The following is a 27,264-nucleotide window of genomic DNA, read 5'->3' on the forward strand; positions in this document are numbered from 1 at the left end:
AAGAGCGATAGTACGGGGTTAAGATCGCTAGTGTAAAACGAAAGTGGGCTAAGCTTAACCCCGTACTATAGGTGGGGCTAAATGGCAATTTAGCCCCACCTATAGTACGGGGTTAAGGAAATTTAAGCGTGTGTAAAAAGGAATGAACCCTCAGTGTGCTCGTGAATATTCATGAGCTACCACTAGTCCGGGGTTAGCGAGATTCGTGTGTGAAAAGCAAGCATTCCTTATCCGGGGTTAGCAATAACGATTTGGCATGTGTGAAAAGGAAAAAAGATAGTACGGGGTTAAGGATAGTACGGGGTTAGCGATAGTCCGGGGTTAAGAAAATCCTGTGTAAAAAGGGTAATAGAGACATTTTATAGAAAGGAGGACAGGATTCTTCGACAATCATGTTGACATTTCCTACTATACAGCATTCTTTCATTATTAGGAAATCATGTACATGTAGGATAATGCTCTGCACAGTCACACCATGCTGGAAAATGAATTGAGACTGACCAATGACATGCCATCTGACACAATATAGCTTTGATCTATCTGGAGTCAATTTCACCGAGTGTGACTGCAGCCTTAGATTGCGAATACTGTATGCATTTAAGATGCAGATTACATCAACTTGCATTGCTTTGCATCCCCATAAAAGATCAAATAATTATCATATGCCATCATTTTCCCACGACACTGCCTATACTAGAAGTTCACCTTGAACAACAATTAGCATTCCACCACTATACATGTATATAGATGCGATGAACCATCATTTCTGTATTTGAACTCTATATTCATTTCATTCATTAGCATTATAAATCTTGCCTTGGAAACGACAGTTCCCACCAAATATTGAGAAGGTATTAAAATTGGGTTGACAAATACACAGCAAGTGATTGCTACTGACTTGTTTTGTAGCAGAGAAAGAATGCTGAATTCACTATTCAGAATTATTGATAAACACTCAATTGACGAGTGATAATACAAGTGATAATCTCTCTCATAATCAGGTATTACAAGCCCAAGAAATTGAATAGAATCCGCTTTCAAAATATAACTGGGGCATCATTCATTGTATGAAAATAGATCTGGTACAACTTAAAACCATGGATAATGCTTGCTAAAGAGGTGGATTTAGCTTTCTTTGAGTACCTGCCTTCTGCTGCCTTTCCCACTCTATTGCAAAGTAGCCTACATTCAGGACTTTTTGGATTACCTTTCTTACCACACAATTTTTCTGGTCTCTAGAAATAAAGTTTTGAAAATATTTGTCTGCATTAAAAGTGATATTACAAGATATCACCAAACACGCAAGTCATTTTTTTTATTCAAGCAATAAAAATTAAAAACTTTGTAATATATGAATGCCAGCTGCCTTGAATAGATAAATTCGAGCAAATACATGTACCTGTTTAAAACAGGTCTAGTTGTATATAAATCCTACCAGAAGTCTGGATTTCATTCTAACTCATAAACATTGGTGGCGAATGGATCAATACACGGGCCGACTGACTAACCATGCAGATCAATTGAAAGCGGTGGTGCGCAGGCAAAGACAGATAACGACACTCAATGGTTTTTACAGTTTCCCGACCATCTTCGGCTGACAATTTTAATGGTGAAGCCATCAGTCTTGATAGGACATATCCTGGGGACTGTCACATAAAGCTTGGCGATTGATCCCAGGCAGATTTTTTACAACTGATCATACTGTTTCATACACAATAATCAATGCAATGAATCATAGAAATCAACCCTACAATCAATCGCGAAATTTTATGTTACAGGGCCCTGAGATAAAAATGAAGATGGTAATGCAACGTGGAGAGGTCCTGTAATTGACCGAACATTGAACAGCTGGCACTGTAGGGATAAGTACTCCAAAGATAACAGATGGATTGGTCCAATTTCAGTCCATCCTGACCTAGATGATAAATCCTGAACCAATCAACCAATTCAAGATTAAGATTTAAATCTAGGGATTTTATACTCTAGATCATACAGGGCTAAATTCTTATAATTCTCCACAAAACATGTGGAAATTAAAGCGGGATTTATTACGTGAATTGATTCATACTTTGCATTGTCTGATATGCCTCCCTTTACATTTCTATGGCTGACATCTTTTATGGAGTCCTCAGATTTACATATTTTATACAAATCATCCACACACCACATTTTCACTAAAAACTCCACATTTCCGATGAAATCTGTAGATCTAAGAAGTATCAAATATATTTCAGGATGGCAGGTTGTGACTTATTTCCACCACTGAAATGATGTGTTAGGCTACATGCACAATGTACTTGTAGCAAGAAATTTAGAAGGGAATCATAATTCCCTGCTTGTAGTTCGCTGCTGTATGTTCGTACAGGTTTGGAATCCTTTCTCTTTATTGACCTAAAGTCAACGAAATTACATTTCAGACTTTTTAGGTATCATTCATTACGTACATATGCCTGCTAAATTTTCTTGAACTTGAAGTTTACAAGACATGTAAATCATTACATCTCTCTTCACGGAATCCCTTTTTTTTTCATTCACTTCCATTCTGCAAAAGTATACTCTTCTCTTGTCTTTTCTTCTTCTGTTCAATGCCAAACCCCTTTGTTCTTGAGCAACTGTTCACCACCACCACCACCATCATCCAAAGCCCCAAGACAAGCTAACATCTGTAGATATGTCCTTCTATTGTGGCTTCCAATCAATATCTAACCATCCATGATTGACTAGGTACGGCAGACATGCAAGGCGAACCCCACAAAGACAATTTTAACAGTTAGCTTTTCATCAAGTGCAACACTAGATCGCATACAATGTACATCTTGATTTCTGCTCCTTTGAGATGCACACACATACAGTATATGACAAGGCTCGTCAGAAATGTTGTCATAAGACTGGAGCATTTGATTGAATGTTACAGTATGAAAGATTTTGTATAGAAGTTTACATTACAAGGCCGAGTACTGCATGTATGTTATCTTTATTGATTTCCCCCTCTATTACAACTGAAAACCCTTTAGACACTTTCACTTTATAATACTTCATCCACTGGTACTTCTGACATATAGGCCTCGTACAGTACATTCTTATTTCATTTATATAGACCCCCCTATTGATTTACCACTCGTGGGATGGAACACCCGATCAGCAAATGCTGTTTTTTGTAGGGGCCCATACATGTACAGTGGTACTAAAAAGTTAGTGAACCCCACCAGGATATTTCAAAGTGTTCAAGTTCTGCCATTGTTATACTATTGTGAAATCAGGTGATAAAATATTACATTCAATAAAGTTTGTTTCTCTGGGCTCGCTGCCCAACATTGTAGTGTTGCTGTCTAGTGTCTATATTCAACACTCAGCATGAAGGGGTGAATTTTGTGGTGGGGTTCACTATAAACTTTCCAGCACCACGATACAAGTGTGCCTTTCTTTTTCATGCCTGTTTAATAATTTAGACTCTTCATAGTTCATGTACATGCCACAGTTATGAATGCATGTATTTAAGTATTGACAAGAACAAAGTCCTTGGCAAATGTACAGGTGGTACATGTAAGCCTATAGGCCTACATGAAGTAAACAAAACACATTTTATTGCACAATGCTAACATTTTATAGGGCTCCACATCGCCCTTTGTGTATGCCATCTACATGTAGTTTGAGCAAAAATTGAATCAATTCAACATCGAATTGGCATATATCTATCAATGAAAACATAATCAGACCTGAATGATGATATTTGTTCATGCAGGCAGCAGGGGCACTTTCATAGAATGCCTCATAACTCTTAAGAAATATGCGATGAATTAAGAAAATTATTCTGAATCTTTCTTTATTTCATACATGTCATGCCAAGTTAAGCAGAAAACATTATGCATAGTCCTATATACATGTAGGCCTAATGTATGTAAACATTGTAGACCTACATCATAATTATCCAAGCAAATTTTCCACTTCGTCAACCTTTCAAGTACAGCAAATGTACAAGTACTCTAAAAACTTCCCACTCCATGCATGCCACTCGAAAACTGGAATCAATTGTATTAGACCCTTTTCTACAATCCAATAGGAATTTGCAGGGTTTTTTGGCACTGGATCTCCGAGAAGTTTAGCAAACAACACACTACAGAGAAGCCATTCAGATTTCATTTGTCACTGAATGAAGACCTCCCCAACACTTGATTAGAAAGGTCTATATACCACTGGATGTACCTTGTAAAGCGAGCAGAAAGTGTCTTAATTTTGAAGGGCCTCCCAAATACTTGGGCTTTAACTCTTTTTGCTGCTGGAGTGATTTGATTGGGGAGGGGGTAATAGACACTATAAACTGTAATCATCTTATTTTTTTCTTGAAATTCTAATCTCATTCGAGCTGATTTACAGATGAATATTTCATGTACAAGCACACAGACTGTGTGCACACTTGCCATATCAACTGAAGACTGTTTTTAAGCCATGTCCAAGTTTATAAACTAAATCTAAAGTCAGTATTATGTCAAACCTATCATCTACGTTGATAAATCTTAATACCGAATACAGACTGCGTAAACTTCCCATGGTATAAAAATGCCAAAAGTTTTTACACCATCAAAATATTGGTAAACCCAAGCTATTTAACCCACTTCTGATAAGCATTAAGCATCTGGCCATACTTTAGGATTATACTCCATAATCCTACATTCCTAATCCCACAGTTGGTGGATTGAGGATAAATCCCATTTACTGCAATCTCCTAAAGTATGTAGAACTTACTTACATTCTGCTACTTAGCAGGAGAGAGTAATACAGTGTAACTTGTAAGTCATCACATCACCAATTCATTTATCATTTGAAGGCAAACTGAACAATTACCATTCTTCGCAACCGAGAATGGAAGTTTTCTTTGCCATAAGCTTTCCTCATAAAATCCAAAGCAAGAGATTTATTAACATGAAAAACATTCTTTCTTGAAGTCCGGACCATTTGGGGAGGGAGGAAGGAATAATCATAATTCAAAATGTGTTCTTCTTTCGAAATGGATTAAAACATTCTCCCACACATTTGTGCATTCTTTTTTTTCCAATGCAGCCATAATCCAATCCTAAAGTACAAATAACTCCCCAAACTACAGGTTTCTTCTTTCTTTCTTCAGCTATTCTTTTCTCCTCCTCCCAAGCAAATCTCATGGATGTTGCACCAAGTACATCATGCTGAGTAATGCAGAATGTTCCTGGCTCAGATTTCACCCTCCCCAAGTGAACTTGACCCCGCCCTCCATTCAATGGCAATACTAATTTCAAGTGGTTGCATACATGACAAGGGAGATTTGTGATGACGTATGGAATGTTTGAAACGGCACCCAGAACTCTCCAAATAAACAGTCCCCGCCCCTGGGCTCTAAGCACCTGTGAACATGAATTCAGACCATCCTGATCACCAGATTACCCCGGAAATTCACAAGAACATGTACAGACCTCAAAATACCGATATAATTTATTTTTCTGCATTCATACCAACCCAAAGTAGCATCTTTATGGGTAAGTTTTCAAAGTTACAAGTATGCAAAGTGTGGTCTGACTAGCAAATAGCAGACATGATGCCAAATTCAAAATCGTTGAAGTCAGCAGCCCATGGTGCCCGTACCTACTGACAAAATACCTGCGACCTTGGAAGACTCCCTGCAAACTTTCTTGTAATTCGAACAAGTTGCTCCTATTTTTTTCTTTTGGGAATATTACAAATAGTTTGCTTTCACATTAGCAGAAATACCTGGTACTGCCTGTACAGGGGAGCGTTTCATCAACATTTTTGTCCGACAAGTTGTCGGATCTGACATCTTTCCTTGATTTTGATTGGCTGATAAGCAATGTTACTATGGTAACTGTCGGATAAAATAGGACTTGTCGGATAAAACGTCTGACAAGTCCTTTCATGAAACGCTCCCCAGGCTAGAGCGTTTCATCAATATTTTCATCCGACAAGTTGTCAGATCTGACATCTTTCCATGATTTTGATTGGCAGAGAGGCACTGTTCCTATGGTAACTGTCGGACAAAATGGGACTTGTCGGATAAAACGTCCGACAAGTCCTTTCATGAAACGCCCCCCAGGGTAAATTTCCAAATCAGAGAATAGCTGGTTTTTGCGTACACGTACTTCAGTCAGTCTGAATACATGTACATGTAGTCCTATGACTTTTGCGATTTTAATCATCTCGAGATTCAAGAAAGCTCAACCCTTGAACCAGAAGGATCCATGCATGAGAATGAAATGTGAAATGTGTTCTTGGGCTGCAGAGCAAGCATGTTTCAGCTCGTTTTAATGGTACATTGTACGTGTCGGAATGGTGTCCTGAATAAATTTTCTTCAGCCAAATCGAGTGTCTCCACCTGTGGGTTAGCTGGATGATTCCTGTACGAAACTGAAACTAAGACACAGCTCTTAATACTTTCGGTAGACATTTTTTCAAGGATTTCTACTATTCACAATTGATTTATCCTATGTTTTGTATGTCACCAAACATCACCAAAGAATTGTTATTTCAGAAAATGGAAAACTGGGATCTCTAGCCTTATCTAATTACGTACTACAGTACAGCCCAAAAATAAAAGTGCAGTACAATGCATTATGAGCTTTATCAAAATATGAACAAGAGCTGTACATGTACATACATTGTAGGGCTACTTTGAATATCAGAGACTGCAACAATGCTGCCACCTAATATGCATCTTTCATAAGCGCTCCTGTGCTATTTAATATGCCAAGCAAGTGTTTGGACTTTGTACAAGCAGGGAAGTGGGAGTCGGCTGGTACAAGGGCCAGGTGAGGACACACTCCTCTGTGACCTCGGATGAACTCTCCAATTGCCCATAATCTCCCGATCAATGGAAGTTTCTCCTGGGGTCAAACTACCCACGAAGGGTATTCCATCTGTTTTTATCCCACCTCCCACACTACCATGCACCAGGGAAGTGTTATAGAAGGAAATGAAACTCGAAAAGTAAGATTTTATTGCCCCCTTTAGGCAAATCCGAAGTGAAATTGAGAGGGGACACCCTGCTGATAACTGCTGATAAGTCTCTCACCAGCCCCCAAAATACCCCTGCAGGCCGCAATGATTACGCAACCAAGGCTTACTTTTATCGCTTTCCCTGCCTCGCTCCTAATCTCCGCTCTCCTAGCCAAACGACTTCGTCTTTTGATCTCACTACCTCGGAGCCGATAACATGACGTCATTTACATGATTTCTCAATAGCTGAGTTCAGAGTGAAAAGTTATATGTACACGTTTTGGCTGCGCACTACTCTGTTGATTGCTGTAGACATGCGTAGTTATCACATTCGCACCCAGTGTATTCTAACGATTCAGCCGATATCTCATTCATCAAATTCACCCTTCGTATACCGGAGTAACAATGTTTGTTATCTATTTGTTTACATTTTTGTATATGATATGATATATAGATTTCATTGTATGACCCGCTAATCTTGGCTATTCTTCTGTTATATGTAAGTGAAGAGGAATAAAATATCTTTATGATGGTAGTTGTCTCATTGGCGTGTTCTCGCGTGCCTAAAAGTTATGGTACTTCAAAGTTGGTTGATTTTCACCGAAATCTCCAGTTTGGCCGTTGATCGACTCGATTCGAGCGCCACGCGTGCACGGAAAGCGACTTTCGTGCAGCTGAATAATGGTATAAGATTGCATGGAAATGACCATGATTTATTTATTTCAGTTTATGTTCCATTATTAAATCATTAAATGCTGTGTTTGGTGGGCTTTGGGAAGTTTCATTTTAAGTTCAGTTTCGATGGGAACGATTTTGCGTGCGGCTCAGGCTGCACAGCTACCGGGATAGCGTAGGCCCGGAGCGCAGGCTTACGAGGTGTATACCAGGGAAGTGTTAGCAATTGGACAGCTTGGTCCGCGACATTGAATCAAATTTTCCGTAGACGGAATGTCACATGTGCAAACAGATGATGCCAAGTCGCTGACTTCCCAAACGGAGGGCTCTAACAGCAATTCTTCGTCGAGAATATCGTCAATGTCACTGTACTGTGTTTACATTCGGCGTCCATCTTAGCAGACAAGCCTATCCCATATTGCACTGCGCGAGTCCTGTACTTCCGCCTACTGTCGCGACCGTGAGCGGACTTTACGACCGACCGCAGGGGATCATTTTACGAGCTTACCTGATAGAGTGGGATTAAGCCAATTATGGAGAATAACAACGGCTCCGCGCATGCTACAAAGGGAACTTTTCGAGTTTCATTTCCTTCTATAACACTTCCCTGCATGCACCACCCAAACCCAAACCATTCATGGACAGTCAGAGGCCGTTCTCATTACGCTTTCTAAAACTTGTTTACTGGAAACCGATTCAGGAAACCACTTTGGAAGATCGATTTGCTAGCGTTCCCACTTGATCACACGAAAGCGGTTTTCAAAATCACTTCACGTAAAGCGCTCTTGTTGCTATGGAAACGCTCTCAGTGGGGTGACACGTTTCGCGCGAAATTCAAAACCGCAGCATAGGCATTCTACACCTGTCGTGTGGAGTAGCGCGCTCAAAATTTGCGAAGATTGCTTCCCGAAGAACGGTTATGTCCTCACTTACGCTAAAACCAGTTTAACGAGGCAAAGTGATCTTGAGAAGATCGCTTCCAAGACCGCTTTGACCGTTCTCACTACGCGTTAAACTAGTTCCCACTAAACTAGTTTTAGGAACGTAGTGAGAACAGCCTCTTTCAGTCTGCCAGATGACTGGAGGGGGACTTCTCGCTGCTCTCAAATGACCCATTCACGCTGCATGCCTCTGAAATCTACAGTATTTATATGGAGCCCTGACAATTGGGTGTGTTGTCACTGCCTCAAATATTATACTGATTCCTTGTTGTCCTTACCCCTGCAGAGCGGTGTTTGCTCTCTTATAACTGAATAAATTCTTAGTGCATATATTCGTGGGGAAACTCACTAAGAATTTCCACTAATTTTGTAATCCAACTGCCCGGAAACCACTATTGAATTTTCCAAAAAAAATTGCAGTAAGATTAAAATGTGGTTTTCTAACAATCACGCATAAAAATCACTTTGTGGTTTATATATGGAAATCGAAAACAAATGAATACCACTTGATTTTCAAAATAAATGCAATAGGCATATTTGTAGGGCCTGATAATAACAAAACTATCAGGCATGTATGTACAGTACATGTAACTACAGTATTGTGACATGAATTCAAAATTGTGTTTATAGGCCTAGATACATGTACAATAGACTTGTTTTTCTCCTACACTGTAGTAACATTTTAAAAAATGAGCCATTCTTTTTAAAGTATTCTTTTATTGCTTCTCCCAGTAAATACAAACATAAACTGGCTTCATAAATGTCATCACTTCATTAATGATACATCATAACTTCATAAAAGCAATGGAACTTTGCTCAATTTGTCAACCCCCCCCCCCCCTCCATCCCCACCCCAACCAAGCTGAATTCAAGTGTCAACAAGCAAGTGGTGGCCTACCAAGATCAAGGTCTATCAACAGCCTTGAGCATTGTCCTTACAAAGATTTATTTTGTCAAATGCAAACTATGCAGGAATGCGCATATGACCCACGGGCCACAGCCTTAGATCACTATCCACAGAGGTGACCAATCGCTCCAACTCTGTATGAATATGAAGTTTAACCTGTCTGTCCGATACCGTCACAGCAATAGAACTTTACCTATTTTTATTCAAAGCTTAGATTCACAGTTCTTTCATTTTTTTTTCAAAGGAAAATTTTCATACAGTTTAATTCTTACACTTCTACCCTTTTTACACACGCTAAAATTTCCTTAACCCTGTACTATAGGTGGGGCTAAATTGCCATTTAGCCCCACCTATAGTACGGGGTTAAGCTTAGCCCACTTTCTTTTTACACAGCATTTTTGCAAAGTGGGCTAACCCCACCTTTAGTACGGGATTATTTGGCCCTGCAAAAAAGCAGGGTTATCCCAGCAATTGCGGTGCTAAGAGCGATAGTACGGGGTTAAGATCGCTAGTGTAAAACGAAAGTGGGCTAAGCTTAACCCCGTACTATAGGTGGGGCTAAATGGCAATTTAGCCCCACCTATAGTACGGGGTTAAGGAAATTTTAGCGTGTGTAAAAAGGTACGAGTGAAGTACTTGTACTACGAATGATCGACAAAAACCACTAGTCCGGGGTTAGCGAGTTTCGTGTGTGAAAAGCAAGCATTCCTTATCCGGGGTTAGCGATAACAATTTGGCATGTGTGAAAAGGAAAAATAATAGTACGGGGTTAAGGATAGTACGGGGTTAGCGATAGTCCGGGGTTAAGAAAATCCTGTGTAAAAAGGGTATAATAGTACAGATATACATGTAGATATAGGTCTGCATGTACGTATGGCATGTTGAACAATCAAAATCAGCCTTCAGAAGATACAGATTTATTTTGTTCATTTCAGAATAGTCAAAACCTTAAACTTCTGATTAAGTGACAGGATACCATCAGGGCTGACTGTACCAATAAGAAATACTTATAAAGAAAAATGGTGAGAATTTTTGTGTTTTAAAGTCCAGAAAATTTGTTTATTTCTCTGATTGATTTGGTACATGTACATTACAGAGTTTCAATTTTTTTAGCAATTTATATGGACAAAAAGATTAACAGGATTTTTTTTCTTATTCTACTTTCAGCGATACATGACTATAAAAGTCTGACATGAAATTAAACCTAAAACAATCGGCTCATTCAATCTACATGAAAGAGAAAGGATTTTGATACATTAGAGAAAAAGGTGCGACTTACCAGATAAAATGACTTGATTTTCTTCATCAAGGAATCCAGATTCTGTATGCGTAGATTGATATCACCGTTGACCTCCCCGTTGACCCTTAGGGATGATGACGGTCTGGTGTCACTGTAACAGATTCAATAATATGATATAGATTAAGAAATTGTCATTAATATAACTACAGCCTACAAATATTTGTACATGGACATGGAGATAATTATGTGGTTCTAAAGTCATAGCATTAGCAAATGATTTTTTCTTATCGTTTAAGACCATGGTGGTGATTTTTCTTCATATAATTTTGGGGGCAAAATGGCTATTAAAAACTAAATCATCAATGGAAAAAGCACTGACTACAGAGGGGTAGTATTGTCACTGAACTTCACTGGAATTCAAAAAAAAAATAGGAGTCAACTGCAAGAAATTAGTTCAAATAATAATCTAATCCCATAGATCTGCCTTCATGGAAAATAATATGAATTTAGGAATTACTAGTACCCAGAACAGGGATTTCTGAAGTCGGTTTCATTCTAATTTTTGTATGCCAGGGGCCAATTTCATAAAAGATTAAAACAATTATGAATATAATTAATATGCCATTATAATGCTAACTACCAATAAAAGGCAAGGTTATCATGGTAGTTTCCATAATGGTATTTAAAATTACCATAATTGATAACTTATAACCAGTTCAGACGAGCAGAAGAAGCGCCCCGGATCAGACGAGAAACTGTTCTTTGTTTTAACAACAGTATAAAGTCCAGATGAACAGATTTATTTTCTCTTTGTAATTTGTCTTTCTTCCTGGATGAATCAAAACATGAAGTTTATCATAATTGTAACTATTTTTATGAAATAGGCATCTGGGATATACATGTACAGTAGGAAGTGTACACCACAAGTTTCTAAAGAAATAAAAAGTACAACATAGAACTATAATATCATATCACCTGAAACCAGATTTCCCACATAGGTTCGAATTCATTTTCTCATCGTCCCCTTCCCATTCTTATTCAAGCAATCTGCTCATAATGACAATCCTTCTCCTGCAAACTGTAAATGTTAAATTATTTGGTAGCAGATCATATTTGTTTAGAATGACTTTTTATTTAGTCATTATTTTTCTTTATGATTCATGCCAAATATCAATTACCAATATGTTATGTTTGTTACATGTATGTAATGAAAAATGTATTTATACGAATGTTATGAACGCAGAAGAAAACAATAAATTAAATCAAATCAAATCTATGCTATATACAATACTTGTACATGAACATGCAAGAAGGGATTGCTTTATTTCTCCAAAGTGTACGATGTTAAGAACGCAGCAACTTGTGTGACAGGGGAAATCCCCTGGGAAGGTAGGGGGCTTTAGTATATACATGTATCAGCCAGCAAGCAGTGAACAGCTCTCAACCAAAACAAATCTGTGTTGAAGCACAAGTGGAAGTGAAACCAGGCCAGAATGTAATCCCTTATCACAGATCTGCCAGATTAGCTATGGCTTGAAATATCTTGTTTATCTTTCAGAAAGGGATTGAAATGCCTTATTTATCAGGAAGGCATGTCTACATAGGTGGTTTCAGACCGCCTCGAAGTTCGCCAGTTCCAGGTATTCTCTGATCGGGAAATTTACCCCGATCAGAAAATACCAGGTATTATGGCGGTGTGAAAGCAAACTACGCGTAATATCCCCGAAAGAAAATACCCGATAAATAGTAGGTACTTGGCGAAATTACGAGAACTTTCGCGGGGATTTTTCCAAGGTCGTGGGTATTTTGGCGGTCTGAAAGCAAATTACGGGAACTTTTAGCCCAGCGTGTCGTTGGGTGCGCCGCCGTGCATGGGTTGCTGCTGGGCTAGTGATTTTGAATTTCGCGCCTTGCTGCTTATCAGACCATACTGCGCATGCTCGTAACTTCAGGAACTTATGCCGAAGGGTATGTTTCAGGGCGGTATGAATGCATGAATAATTAATGGGTATTTTTCAGCCTAAAAAAGTTCTCTAATTTAACGGGGATTATTGTGATCGAGGCGGTTTGAAACCACCTATTGATATCTTATTACAGTCTACCAGAGGCTAGTGCACTATACATGTAGCTGGGCAAATTGCTTGTGCACACATACACCAGCAATAGGCCAATCGATAGGGGTTACCCAAATTGCCATCATACCACATATGTGCAGACAGTCATGGCAAAACGCAAAAGTGAGATTTCATGTATCAAAAAGAAGCAAATAAATGCATCACCATGGTGTTTGTACATTTATAGGCCTACATATAATTTTTATTCATAGGCTTATATATCAAAATTTGCCTTCATTGTAGAAGAATCATGTAAGGTAATTCAAATTCAGTCACCTGCTTCCATTTACCAGTATAGGCCTATTAAATACATCATTTGAATGTTAAAGTTTAGTGAACTACATGTATATATAGGCCTATAGATGCATATATGTGATCATAATCACACTCAAGAAATCCAGATAATTCAATTCAAGATTTTGTCACTTTGATAATGTAGTGCATTGTATACCATTACGACATGATGGCCGCAGCCAGCACAATTACAAATTCCTTAACCACACAGTGACATTACAACAACATATGCTGTGGCTAGGTACCACATGTACATTACATCAATTGGTCTATCTTTGTAGGCCCTACACTATTCTAAATGTATACCAATGGGCAAGAGCGGCAGCAGACAGCACACACATGTTTGAACTGCTGCTTGGCGGACTGGGCCAGCCTAGAAACTAATTAGTTTTGAACGTGAAGCAGGAGAGAGAACGGCCCATACTACGCACACCAGACCCATCTCATCACCACACTTCCAACGGCCCAATATTTACGCAAGACTCTCGCGCAAACAGTCGAATGCCCGAGATAATGAAATTGCAGGATCGGACTTCGTAATGATATTGATTTTAGCCCACAAATTAGGTGGCATCGTTGTCCTTCAGCCTTCCACCTATTTTGAAATTTATATTTTTCAAAGTTTCTAAAACTCTTTGTTATAGATATAGCCTTGGTAATAATAAATGTCCACATGACTGGATACAAGTATAGGACGAGGAAGGAGTGCTCCATTTTATTAAAATACAAAAAAAAGCTAGATGATTTTCTTGTTTAGTCCATCAATATGTCCATATTCCCATTCCATCTCATTAAAGTTCTACAAGTACTATACACATGTACAGGTATTTGTACCTGAAGTACCACAGTACTATTAAATTCATATAAAGTGAAACAGTACAGATGTACTTTGCATTTGACTGTCCCTTCCTTGCTTGACTGTACTTTTATTTATTTTTATTGGCAATGGATTGAATTAAATGTTTTAAGCTTGACTTAAAGCCATATTCATTCTACATACATGTATACATGTATGAGCTTGCAGATACATGTATGAAATATATCTAAATTTACCTTTACCAACCATTTCAACTAAGAAGACTACCAGTAATCAAAATACATAAGACAATAGGGGGTGTTGTAAGAAAATATTTGCGATCAATTGCAAATATTCTGTTGCAATTTTACAACTGATAGATCACCGTTAGCTGTAGCAAATCAGATTAAACTTCTTGTTTCAAGGAGCAAAATAGCAATCAATCACTAATTTGCAATTAACTGCAAGACATACAGTATGATTGATTTAGGGACCGAAAATTGACTTGCAATTGATCGCAAGTTTCTTGCAACACCCCATTAGACAGGGAACACATATCAAAACAATATTCTGTGTACATGTACAGTACATAAAAAAGTGTGAAAAGTGTATACATGTACATGTATGTATTGTACATTACATTGTGCAGATACATGTACATTACACTGTACTACAGTACATTGTACTGTACATGGTGTGTTTGTATGCAAGTAGTGAGATTATGAGAATGAGTTAAAAGATAATTATCTTTGCTCCTTTGCTAGTGCTTCTAATTCCAGGCCCATTTCCCAGGCCATGCATGATATACAGTTGACTTTGAACCAGTAATTCATCTGGCATATTATCTGAGAATGCAGGAATTTATTTGCCCGAGGGAATTCACCTCATCAAAGTGCATCAAATACTCTAGCAAAATTGATTTTTAAAAGGCATTTTTAGAAAATATTGATTTATAGTTCGCACTCTCATGTATAGTCACAAATGGTGAAGTGTACACACCATGCATGACCAAACACAGTACATGTACATGACTACATTGTACCTGCATAATAATTTCTGTAATATATAACATCTACCTGTACATATTTTCTAATATGCTCATAATTTTTAGATACATGTACACATACTAGTACTATTGTGTACCATTGAAAATTTCTTGCTCATTTGAATAACCTTCCCTGTATTAAAAAAAAGGGTAAGTCCACGCTGAATTCATGTTGGCATACAAAATCGTATATAATCATATGAATAACAAAAGATGAAAATGATGTCTGGTGAATATCCATTCATGACTTAAAAAAATATAATCCATGTATTCTGTGGTGTCTCCCTTATTTAATATAGGCCAACATCATATTCATATTGCCAATCCACAATGCTTCATAAATCATGATCTTGTTTGAAATAATGTGCATGATAATGAATGCATGCATACAATTAGTTTTTCCATTTCCAACAAAATGACAGTCACACTAATAGTAAGAAATTTTCATTTGGGCCTTCATTATACAGGCCTACATGTAGGTGTATGGGGGAGAGCGCTGCATGCTCACATGTGACATTATATTGAAACCCCTGCCATACTGTACTTCACAATTTTAATCTTTGATAGATTTTTCATCAAACCCCATTAGGCTAATAGTAATACAGGTATGTCTTTTTTTGTTTTCCTGTTTCATTCGAACCTAATTGACTCTCAGCGTGAACTTCCCCTTTAAACCCAGCAGACTAATGCATACTGTGAATGCAATAGGTGAGTGAGTCACTCCTTACACGAATGATTTTACATACCATTACAACACACCGGGAATATCCCCAAAAACATACATGTGCATCCATAAGCTAGAACATGAATGTATCAGACAGAAACAAGAGAGATGACATTGAGGAGTAGGGGAGGGGATAAGAGGCATGTACGTACACACGTTCGGGGGGGGGGGGGGGGGGGCATTTGATGAAACAAGTGATTTTCACTTACTTTTTTGCTCTGAGCCATTCAGATACAATGATTTCAGTAACTTATAACAAATAGGGACTACATTTATATGGTGAAAAGGAATTACTGACTAAAATCACTACTTACTACGATCACTATTTTGTTTTAATGAAATGCTTCACTAAAAGAGGTTTGGAGAATAAAGAGAAAAGGAGATACAGAGGGATAGAACAAGCAGAAGTATGCATAGAGACTGATGGGAGAAGAGGAGGATGAGAGCGAGATGGAGCGAGTGAAGGAGAGACATTTGATACCAATGAATGGTGAAGCATCTCTCACTTGGGCTATAGAATAACCCCCTCCTGGAATTCTTGTATGCATTACTGCCATTCACTCACACTCAGTCAGGAGTAGGCCTCCTTTTTGATGAATTCGGGAGTATACATGTAGTTTTCCATTGGTAATACTATACCAAAAAACATAGAGAATTTAACGAACAAATTTAACAAGACCAAGTGGTGGAGGGGGGGGGGCATGGATTGCATTTTATACTTGATTTCATTTATAAAAATGCCAAATTGCATGGAATACCATCTAACCAATTAACATGTAGTTCATTTCTTGTTGTTGATTTAATATCAGTTGTGTATTTGCTCTTCCATTAGCAAGTCCACAATTGTAAACGCTTCTTACAGAGTAAACAAAGAGGTTTGCTGTGAGCAAAATGCATGTATTAGTAATTGTAATACATGTACATACAAATATATGTACATGTCTCTTTTAATATGCAGAGCCATACAAGTACATGTACATTACCAAGCTTTATACATGACATGTAAGAAGCAATCACACACCAACCCACATGAATAATCTGCATAGAAATAATGAACCCAGTTTAGGATGTTTTCAAATCACGAGTCATGCATTCTTGACTTATCTATCAATATTTGTGATGGTCATTCTTCTGACTAAAGTAGTCGCAATTCCATGGCAACAATGCAAATAATTTGGCTCACTGGGTAATTGCCAAGGACGCCACACTGTACTTGTTGATTTCTGAGCTTCACTGGGGGGGAGTTTGGGGACACGCCCACCCAAGGAAAATGAGTGATTCACTGTTTATCATACATGTAGGCCTATAGTATTGATTTAGCCTACTGTACCTGTACTGTATCACTGTCCTACAGCACTTCACAGTCCATTTACAATATCTATGATTAATTATCTATGATACTGTATTTGTAATATACATTGTAGTTCGAAATAATCACATGGTTTCTTCTTCTTTATCAGTAGCAGAAATAGGGGCAGGTCTTAAATTTCAATATTTTCTAAGACAATGCCACTTTTCCATACAGCCCATTTTATTTATTTTTTTTAAATGAAGAAAAAAAATACAAAAGGGCAGAACAAATATCCCAGGCAAATCCAAGCAATGTGGGGGAAGTTACAAATTGATGCAGAGGTTCGAACCCTGGTCACGTCTTTCGGATGGTGACGTTAAATGTCGGTCCCAGGTGTAAATAATCATATCTGATTGATATACATGTCTGACAAAACTCAAATACACACACATGCTCAGGCCAATGAGAGGGGCATCATGATGGCCAGTCAACGGGACATCCACACAGTGAAAAAAATACACGGGGGCGGCGGGCGAATTCGCCCCGGAAATGCCTAAAGTCGCCCTCGAAATCACCCAAAATCATGCTTTCGGGGGCGACATAAAATCTGAATGTCGCCCCCGAAATTATTGCCGAGTGATAACAACTCAACGACCCACTAGCGCCATATGCTAGAGCTCCACTTACCATTTAAAAATCATCCAAAATCCACACTCAAAATCATGAATAAGCCTTGAAAATAGCGAGGAGCGCAGTTTCAAATTCCGAAGTTGCGTCTTTTTTTCTGTACCATGTATTTTCACACACATGGTACCAGGTATGGAAAAAAAAATGAACGTGACGGTCGGGAAACAGTTGCATGTATAGGGGTCCATTATGACTACCACCATGTGCAATTTCTAATGCACATGTTGTTTCCCCTACAGTTATCACAATTCTGTGATAAAATAATTCGAGTCTAGTAACCTATCATTGGTGAGTTGTCATTCGGCTTTGCTTTTCAAAACGGCCTATTAACATCCAAAATAACTTACCTTATTTATTAATTATAACTTAAAAATCAATTGTTTTATTTTTCTCGGGGATGTGGTAAATATCAGACAATAAATCATCAAACAAAGCTCCATCTATTTTACAAGGCCGGCGGCAGGCGCACGCATTGGCGCTTGTATTAGCTAGGCAGTCTGAGCTCTGTCTCTCTGCCAGAGCTCTGGGGGACAATTCGCTCAGTAAAGGCCTCAATGATGGTGATTTTCTGTTTCAGACAGAGTTTACATTTCGGGTATATTATTCAAAACTGCCAATAAAGTTTGATGATTTCTTCATTGTCATGTATATTTAAGTTCTTAATGAATACATTCTCACCAAATTTAGACTCCCTCATAGAGAAATGCAGTTTTCATGGAGATCTGCGTTTTCAAAGAACTTCACGAAAAGTTAGGGTATGTGATAATGTGGGCCTTTATTACATGTACACTGTATATGGCCTAGTACAGGGAATAGACTGAGAAGAAATTACATATTGAATTCATTTATATCCATGTCCAACTCACAGTCACACCCACACACACACACACCCACCCACACACACACACCCAAGATTCTAAGCATGAAAAAAATAACTTAAAAAATCATACAATATTAAACAAAAAGTAATAATTGATAAGTGAACAATTAATCCTCAAAATACAAAAAAGTAGCATTCAAAAAGAGCCCCCGAAATGCAAAAAGGAGCCCCCGAAAGGTAAAAATGGAGCCCCCGAAATTTGACAAAAAATTTAAAATGGAGCCCCCGAAAAAAAAAAAATAATTTTTTCCCTGCATCCACAGCCATGCCCCCACCCCACTGACCATTCAGTGAAGCCCCACCCCCTCCCTCTCACCCTATATGACATGGATGTACTACATGATGGACTCTCCACCTTAAATTAAATTTGAAAGCCTTTTCTTGCGTGAGTGATGTTCAATCAGCCATATCCTTCACCAGCTAGCTAGGCCCAAGGAATTCCCCTCACAGCTTGAGAAGCCAGTAAAGCTTCTTTGACTCCCAGCAGTGTCTCTGACATTTTGAGGGATGAGAAATTAAATGAAGGGGAATCAGAGCTCATCATGGCTTTAACACCTCCCCAGCGAGCCCCTTACTCAACTGCCACCTTCGTCTTTTTCATCTGACTCCAACCACTGCTGGTTTACATGGTTATTTTGGTGCATGTAAATAAGTGCATGTAGATAAGTGTAGGTCAGTATAAAGCAGTCATATCATTTATGATCTCAGGCTTTACACATCATGTACATAAACACATGGTAAAATATACAAGTATTGTACATCCAGATACCATTTACGATGTATACCCTTCAAACTTTGATGAGGCCTTCATACTGTGTTACATTTTCTCTATAGCTATTTATGATACATTTCGTATTACAATCAATGTGGTATATCTTTTCTCTATTCATCTGTTTTGTTTTTTTGTTTTTTATGAAAGTATACATGTAGCTGGAAATCATGTAGGCCTACATGTACATATATTTGTATATATACTGTTCTTTTGTTTAGATCTCTTTTTATCTGAACAAAAATGTTGATATAAAGATGTTCAGCAAATATGATTAGATTGGAGTACGCACCATCCTGATCATTACCATCATCATAAAAAAATGTTTCTTTTAATCTCCAGGATAGAGTTAACATGTATATAATTAGAGCCTAGCTAGATATCGTTGAATGACACTTACTATACAGCAGCAACACGTAATGTACCCTACATTGGATATCCTGTGCGAGTTAAACAGGTTTCCGGGATGATGTTATTCTAATTTGTTCTATTTTTACGGAAAACTAATTACCATCCAATGCCCAGGGTCCTATTAATGGAGAACGCAGGGCACTTCATAAGTACAGTATGTATAATGAAGCTGTTCATCACATACTTGTAAATGTACAGTGTACACCAACAGGTAAACATTGCATCAGCATAACAAGTGAACGTTTTCTGACTTTTGACTATTTTGCATTGCAAATGTATTATTTCAAATGACTGTCACAAATGTGAATTGATGACTTTGTATCCACTATGATTATAATTTTGTGTTACAAGTGAAAAAATATAGCTTTTTTTTTAAATAAGAAAAATTAAGTACCGGTAACAGCCTACATGTACTTAGCATTTATTTTTATTTTAATAAAATTGACTTATATAAGAAGTAGGGAAGCCTGCGCATGACATCTGACTTCATGCAGACAATGATTAATATTTTCCCCTCTCACAGGAAATCAAACTACATGTATGTCAGGTTACTTTTAATCAGACTTACTCATACACACACCTGTTAATCTGGCACATGGCGCTAAAAGTGTTGCAAGTCTGCAACCTCAGAGGTACAGTATCTGTGTTTGATATCTCCTCAATGTTGCGACAAATAATGTATAATTGTACGGGTAAATGTACATACACATGTAGAGAAGGTACACCTACTAATGGCTATAGATGTTTCATAGTATATTATGGAATAATCTTACTTCTCAAGTTTGATCAGCATTTCTGGTTATATTAAGAGAAAAGCAGTCATAAACAATGAGGAGCAAATGTGAGGTGCTATACCAGGAAAATTATTTTCTGTACATGTACAAAAATAGAAATACATGACCCCTGTAGTACATTAGATGATTGAACCTTCAACTGATATCTAAAACATGTAGATGTATGTACATGTGGGCCTACAGGTGTATCACCGTGTATGTCTTTTTTCTCTTTTAAAATTAGGTGTACAATGGTAATGTGGAACACACTACATTTTGATCTCCTAAACACCTTCATTCAGTCATTTTATTATCAATGAAATTGCATGTACTAAATTTACTTTAAAGTGGCAGTGCTCAGGTGATCAGTGCTCCAGTGGAATTTTCAAGAGGCATCATTCACCACAATTCTTGATTGTTCAGGTATATGCTGACTGGGCTTTGAAATAGTAATTGGCACATTAATATTCACTGATTCAAATCGATAAATATTTACAACGTATGCACACGGGTGAACACAGCTGTGACAATCTGTAAACAATGGTTTTGTCATCCAAAAGTCATTCAAGTGAGAATTCTAAAACTAGTCATCCTGGTTTGTTTATTGATTAGTGACAGATTGTAGAGTTTTAAATATTGATCATTACAATTTTACATGTATGTAATACGGATTACAAGTTAGTCTGTGTTTGGTCTTGTTACAAACAAATATGCAAGACCACTGCATATTATAAAAGGTGTAGCCACATGTACATGTTATTGGATAATAAACCTAATTTATTATAAGTACATCTTTCTTTAGCTTCAGCAAGAAATTGTGCTGCATTCTACCCAGGTGAGGTGAATGGGTACCTGGCAGGATTAATTCCTTGACTGCACTGAGCGCTGAGCAAGTGGTGCCTGTATGTTAGTACTACTGTATGTACATGAATGAACATGTATGTACATTCATACAGTAGCTCAAAATAAATTCAGGGTAATAATAGTTGGGTTTTGTATCCTCTGGTATTACATATACATGTAGATCTGGCTACATAAATCAAGCAATTATCATTAGCTTCATGACAACCAGTGCATACTGAACTTCACATGAGCCTGTAAAGAGCAAAGCTTCCTTTTTTAACGGAAGATAAATCCAATTTATTCAAATCAAATATTACTGACCCTTTCATATTATATTTCCCCATATGACACTGAAACAAATTTTGACCTCAATTTCTCTCAACCACAAGAGGTCATCTGCAGCTGGTGACGTATATCTCACACATAAAGGCTATCTCAGTGTGGTCCTAATATATAGATACACTCTAAACTTAAGTAACTTTGCCTTTAGTAATCAAAGCTACTGTCCCACATAAATGTGTTTGACTTCGGGTAATTCAAATTGGGACTTATGAACAATTGCACAAGTACATGAAACACATACATGTACATGTATAATTGTGTACAATAAAGGTTAAAAATTGCTTGTCAAATACTTTAAAGTGACTTAATAAATATGCAATTTTTCCTGGACTTTAATACTGGGTACTATGTTACAGTCAGCATGCATACTACATGTAGGCCTACATGTATATCCCAACTTTAAAAACTTTAGAATCTTCAGAATAAAGGATAAGCAGTGAAATCATGCATTATACTTCATGTGAATTTCTTCTCAAGACTCCTGCCTTTTAACATTTTCCACAGTTCAATTACATTTACTGTGTAATGTGTAGGCCCTATACTATACGTGAGCTCGCGTAAACAGGAAATTGGACTGGGAAGAAGTGGCATGCACATGTATCTTGAGGCTAAGAAGCAATCGCTGCTGTGAAACTAATCATAGACAGTAAATAGAGGAATAGACCTAATGATTAGTTATAACTGCAGAAAATTGCTTGATATATATATCCCAAACTGTAACACGTTGTATACAGATCAATATCAGGAGCAACTCAATGGAAGGTTTCCTACTGGACCATCTGTAAAAAAATTATGTATAGTGTCTGTCTTTGTAGTAATGCAACACATCACAATCTTGACGAAAATGCAATGTATGTGATTCACTGTAATTAAAAGTCCTGACAAAGTTTCCATTCAACTGCTTACATAGCATGAAGGCCCTGATTTAACCCTCTTTTTTTTAATATATGCTTTTCACATTGCATTTCCTTAACCCCGTACTATCCTTAACCCCGGACTATCCTTAACCCCATACTATCTTTTTTGGATTCACGCTGTCTTTCTTAACCCCATACTATCTGCTAAGCCGGGGTTAACGCCTTAACCCCGGACTATCCCACAGCTCATGAATATTGATGATTTTACCATACAGAGCGCGATTAACGTGCAATTTCGAATTCTGTGATTTGCTATTGCTTAGCCCCACTTTTCCTTAGCCCGGTTTCGTTTCACACTGCATCTCTTAGCACCGCAATTGTGGTGCTAGCACCACAATAAGCCTACTAACCCTGCTTTTTTGCAGGGCCAGATAGTACCGTACTATTTACCGTGCTAGCCCACTTTGCTAAAACGTAGTGTGAAAACGAAGTGGGCTAAGCTTAACCCCGGGAAATTGGTGGGGCTAAGGCCCCCCCCTTAGCCCCACCAATTTCCCGGGGTTAAGGAAAAAAAGTACAGTGTGAAAAGCATATTATTTTACTCACATCTGAGTCATGGCATCATTAAGTAGCACTCCATCCACCAGCTCCATATAATCCAATGGGTTCCCATCTTTGAAACTCTGCACCTGTTAATTCAAAGAGACAAAGACACACTGAAAATACATGACAACAATTCTTTTTCACTTTTTTTTTAAATCCAAATCAACTTTCACTTCTCTCGATGTATATTCTGCATGTTGAAGGGCCCAGGCCTGATATTTTGAAATACATGTACAGAACTTATCTATCCCCTAGAGCATTTCTACAATGTAGAACTTTGCACTGATACAGCATACATGTACATGTACAGCAAAGATAATATATGTAGGTCTATCTTTCAATGTTTACATTTGTTTGCAAGGAAAGGGGCCATAGAAATATACTTATTACTTTTAAGGGGGCTGATCATGCAAAAAAAAAAAAAAAACACACACAATCGAACATTTAATGTAAACTTAAATTGAGTTTGAACAGGTCAGCAAATGTCTAAAAATTTCCACTCTAAAAAATCAAAATTAATTTCACCTAAAGTTCCAAAAGCCTTGCCCCCACCACCTACATGTAAAAAAGCTTGGTCATGTAACAGATTTTCTTCAATGCACAAAAATATAACAAAAATCGTATTGAAATATCATACTTCATTGATTAATCAAATACAAATTACTTGTCTTAAGTGTCTCAAAGAAACATTAAAAAGAACAAAAAGTATGATAAATTACAATTAATAATTCAAAATACATTCAAACAAATGTTCCTGCCATATTGAAAGTACATATGAAGACAGACTTAAGTTGAAACTTGGAATGTTGTTGTTGTTGTTGCTCCTGGCTTAAAGCCGGGAAAACATTGCTATGTATAATAAAACATTGCTCTGTACTGCAAGTAAGATAATTTTTCATGCTACAAACTTGGAAAAAACAGAAAGTAAATGAATGATTTATTAAGCATTCTGTCCAAAATAATTGAACTACTTGTGTTGATAACTGCATGTAAATTTATATTTAACTGATCACCAATACCATTTATATAAAATAAGATAACCCTCAGTTAAAATCTTTATGGAGAAAGAATTACTTAAAATTATTAAATGTTTGAAGAACATTAAATTTGCTAAATATTTGCTATCAAGTTTTCCTCCATTCAGTATACCTACAGGGTAGAGCCTACATTTATCTAGAATAAATTTAGAATGGTCTAATGGTGGACGTGGACAGACTACTGGTCTCAATGGATGATCGTTCGAATGATTTTGATTGATGCTTACCCAAACAACAAGTGGGTGTCCCATAAACTCCTCTAAAGATGCAATGGTCGACATCTTTCCACATGTGTCCTCATCAAGAAGAACTAGAAGTAATTACTAATAGGTCTATCAGCTATCCAACTAAGCCTGTTAAGGTTCACAGATAGACCTCTTCAACAATGAATTGATTACAAACTTGTCTCTGTGGCTGTGTGGAAATTATATCAATTCCACACCTAGTAATTATTAGTATCACATTCACAACTTGAAAAATTTTATGGTAATGACAATTGACATGATCAGATTTGACAGTCCGAGCATTAAACTTTAACTTAGTTTAAGTCTTAGAGATGTAGGCCCCTAACATAATTTTAAAATAGGTTCAGTTCACAAACATGCCGCTAGAGAGGAGATCTCGCATTCAGAGTACTATAAATCCACACAAAATGCTGTAGGCAGTGCAGCACATGTCCATTCAACAGAGACAGAGTCAGTGCCACTGCACTGCACAACACATGCACACACAATAGCAACCACCACGGATCGGGAAAGCGTCGGGGCAGTTGTGGGCACCGTGGTTGTGATTTGTCGTTGGCAGAAGCAAGCCGCGGATCTCGAATGAAACTCTCGCACTTCTGACACCAAGGGTAAATGTAAATCCAATAAAAATCCAGATAGCTTCTTGCCCCGGACTTAATAGGTTGCCACAGCTAGTATCTTCTCCATCGTTTGTCTCATGTGGCTGTTAGATGTCTACAGCTACAACTTCCACGAAGAATGTAAACTGCTTGGTCAGAAGTTCAGAGGATGAGTCATTTTGGGCGAGATTCCGATCTCAGCTATCGCGATTTCAAAGCAATCAATTCATTAAAGGCCAGTCGACCAATCAGATCTCGTTATTCATTAACGTGTGTCAAAGGTGGTTCCGGGTGCGTAACAGGTTGCTTTCTTCGAATGTTTTCTTTATTTTATCGAATCAATAACTTTAAAATTGAAGATGACTTGTCATCGCTGTATGCAGATCTCCGAGCTTTCTTGGTAGAACAAGACCTAGAGAGATCAAAAAGGGAATTTGGGAATGAAAGGTCAACTCTTGCAATAGAGAAAAGATGAATACATAAAAGATAGATAGATAGATTCGCGCTATTGTTGACATTTTATGTCATTGCTACATATTTCATGTTCTGAAAGGTTTTGTAATAAATATGGATAAAGAAGAATATAAAAACAAACTACTGTTCGTATCTTAATTACAAAGTATTGAGAATATATTTTTTTCTCTTTAAGTCCTCCGATGGACCTACTATGACTATGTTAGTAATATCTGAATATGTAATTCATTCACTTATTCACACTTAAAATGTACAAATAAATTATACAAGGATCCATTGGGTGATGACCTATACTGAAATGTCCACCCCCCCCCAAAAAAAAAAAATCATTCATTTCAAGAACATCTTGAAAAGAACCAGTCCCAGTTTTGATCTCTCTGAGCGAAGTCTAGTAGCAACTTCATCACAAGATGGCGCTATACCGAATTCATCTGGAATTCATCTATGGATTATACCTTATACGCAATCAAAATGCCACCGGGGGGGGTGTTTCGTGAAAGTTGTCAGCACTGACTAAATTGTCGGTGCTGACAATTTCAGTGAAATCCTTGGTTTTGATTGGCTGTGAGGCACTTACCTCTGACTGTAACTGTCGGAGAAAGCCAACTTTTCAGTGCTGACAACCTTCATAAAACGCTTCCCATGCAGGCCGAGGTGTGATACGTCATTATGTCGTGCCCCCCCCCCCCTTGTAACAGAAATTTATCTAATTTCAAGTATTTTCAAATACATATACGAATCAAATATAAATACAAATAAACTGCATAAATATTATGAAAATTTTACAGTATCATAAATTTACAATAAAAAGCTTATACAAAATAATGTGTATGGAAATAGGGGATCGACTAAGAAGCACTGATTTCAGAGCATGGACCCATATCATAATTATTAAAGAATAATGTGATAAACAATTTAATAAATTATTTTAAAGACTATATTATTAACATATATACGACATGTATACTTGTCCGTGCTCTATTGTCATACAAAAATACGGTGATTTCTGTCATTTTGAATAACCAGATAGGGTTTTCAATACTCTATCAGTGAGAATAAGTTTTCTATATATGAAAAATAAAAAACGAAAAAATAAAATATTTTCGATGATAATGGGCAAATTGCCCTCCATCTTCCCGAACGACACTACAGCTAGCTATGCCCTCCAAATTGTACAAGATATTTTAATCATTATTGCCGTCCCCAACCCCTTTTGCAAACAAAGAAATTCATTTTATATGGCAAATTTTGGGTCCAATTAGAAGAAGAAAAAGAAAAAAGAGAAGAAGAAGGAAAAAAAAAAGAAGAAGAGAAGAAGAAAAAGGAGGAGGAGGAGAAGGAGGAGGAGAAAACAAGAAGCCAAATATATAAAGACATGAACCAAAAAAAAGATGAAGAAAAGTAAATATAGAAATGGGATATGAGGTTGAGATGAGGATATATGGCGCTAATGGTGCTCATACTTGCATTATTAATTTAGTTATAGATATTTCATTTTCAAGGATTTATACCCCTTCAAGTCGGACCTGTATTTCTTTGGTAGCATTGCATATCGTGATATTCACAATTACAAAAAGTGCTTCAAATATTCCGGCTTCAAAGTTATCAAACTGACATTTAAGCTTGTATTCACTGTGAGACACGTATCTTTGCTATTAACAACTTGCTTAAAACGATCCTATATTCATGACAATAAAAAAAGTTTTAGCTCCAGCTCTATATATCCTGTCAGAGGCCGC

The 27,264-nt window shown here is 37.4% G+C and overlaps 1 long non-coding RNA gene across 1 annotated transcript; it reads right to left on the reverse strand.

Annotated features, from left to right (window-relative positions):
• Positions 1-9,740: 9,740 nt before the first annotated feature.
• Positions 9,741-25,282, reverse strand: LOC135154802 (uncharacterized). The gene is made up of 3 exons (XR_010294242.1): positions 24,435-25,282; positions 23,174-23,256; positions 9,741-10,892 (listed from the first exon to the last, which is right to left on the reverse strand). It is a non-coding gene; the product is annotated as an uncharacterized LOC135154802 (long non-coding RNA).
• Between the last annotated feature and the right edge of the window lie 1,982 nt (positions 25,283-27,264).

Source organism: Lytechinus pictus, chromosome 7, assembly GCF_037042905.1.
Source record: "Lytechinus pictus isolate F3 Inbred chromosome 7, Lp3.0, whole genome shotgun sequence".
NCBI lineage: Eukaryota > Metazoa > Echinodermata > Echinoidea > Temnopleuroida > Toxopneustidae > Lytechinus > Lytechinus pictus.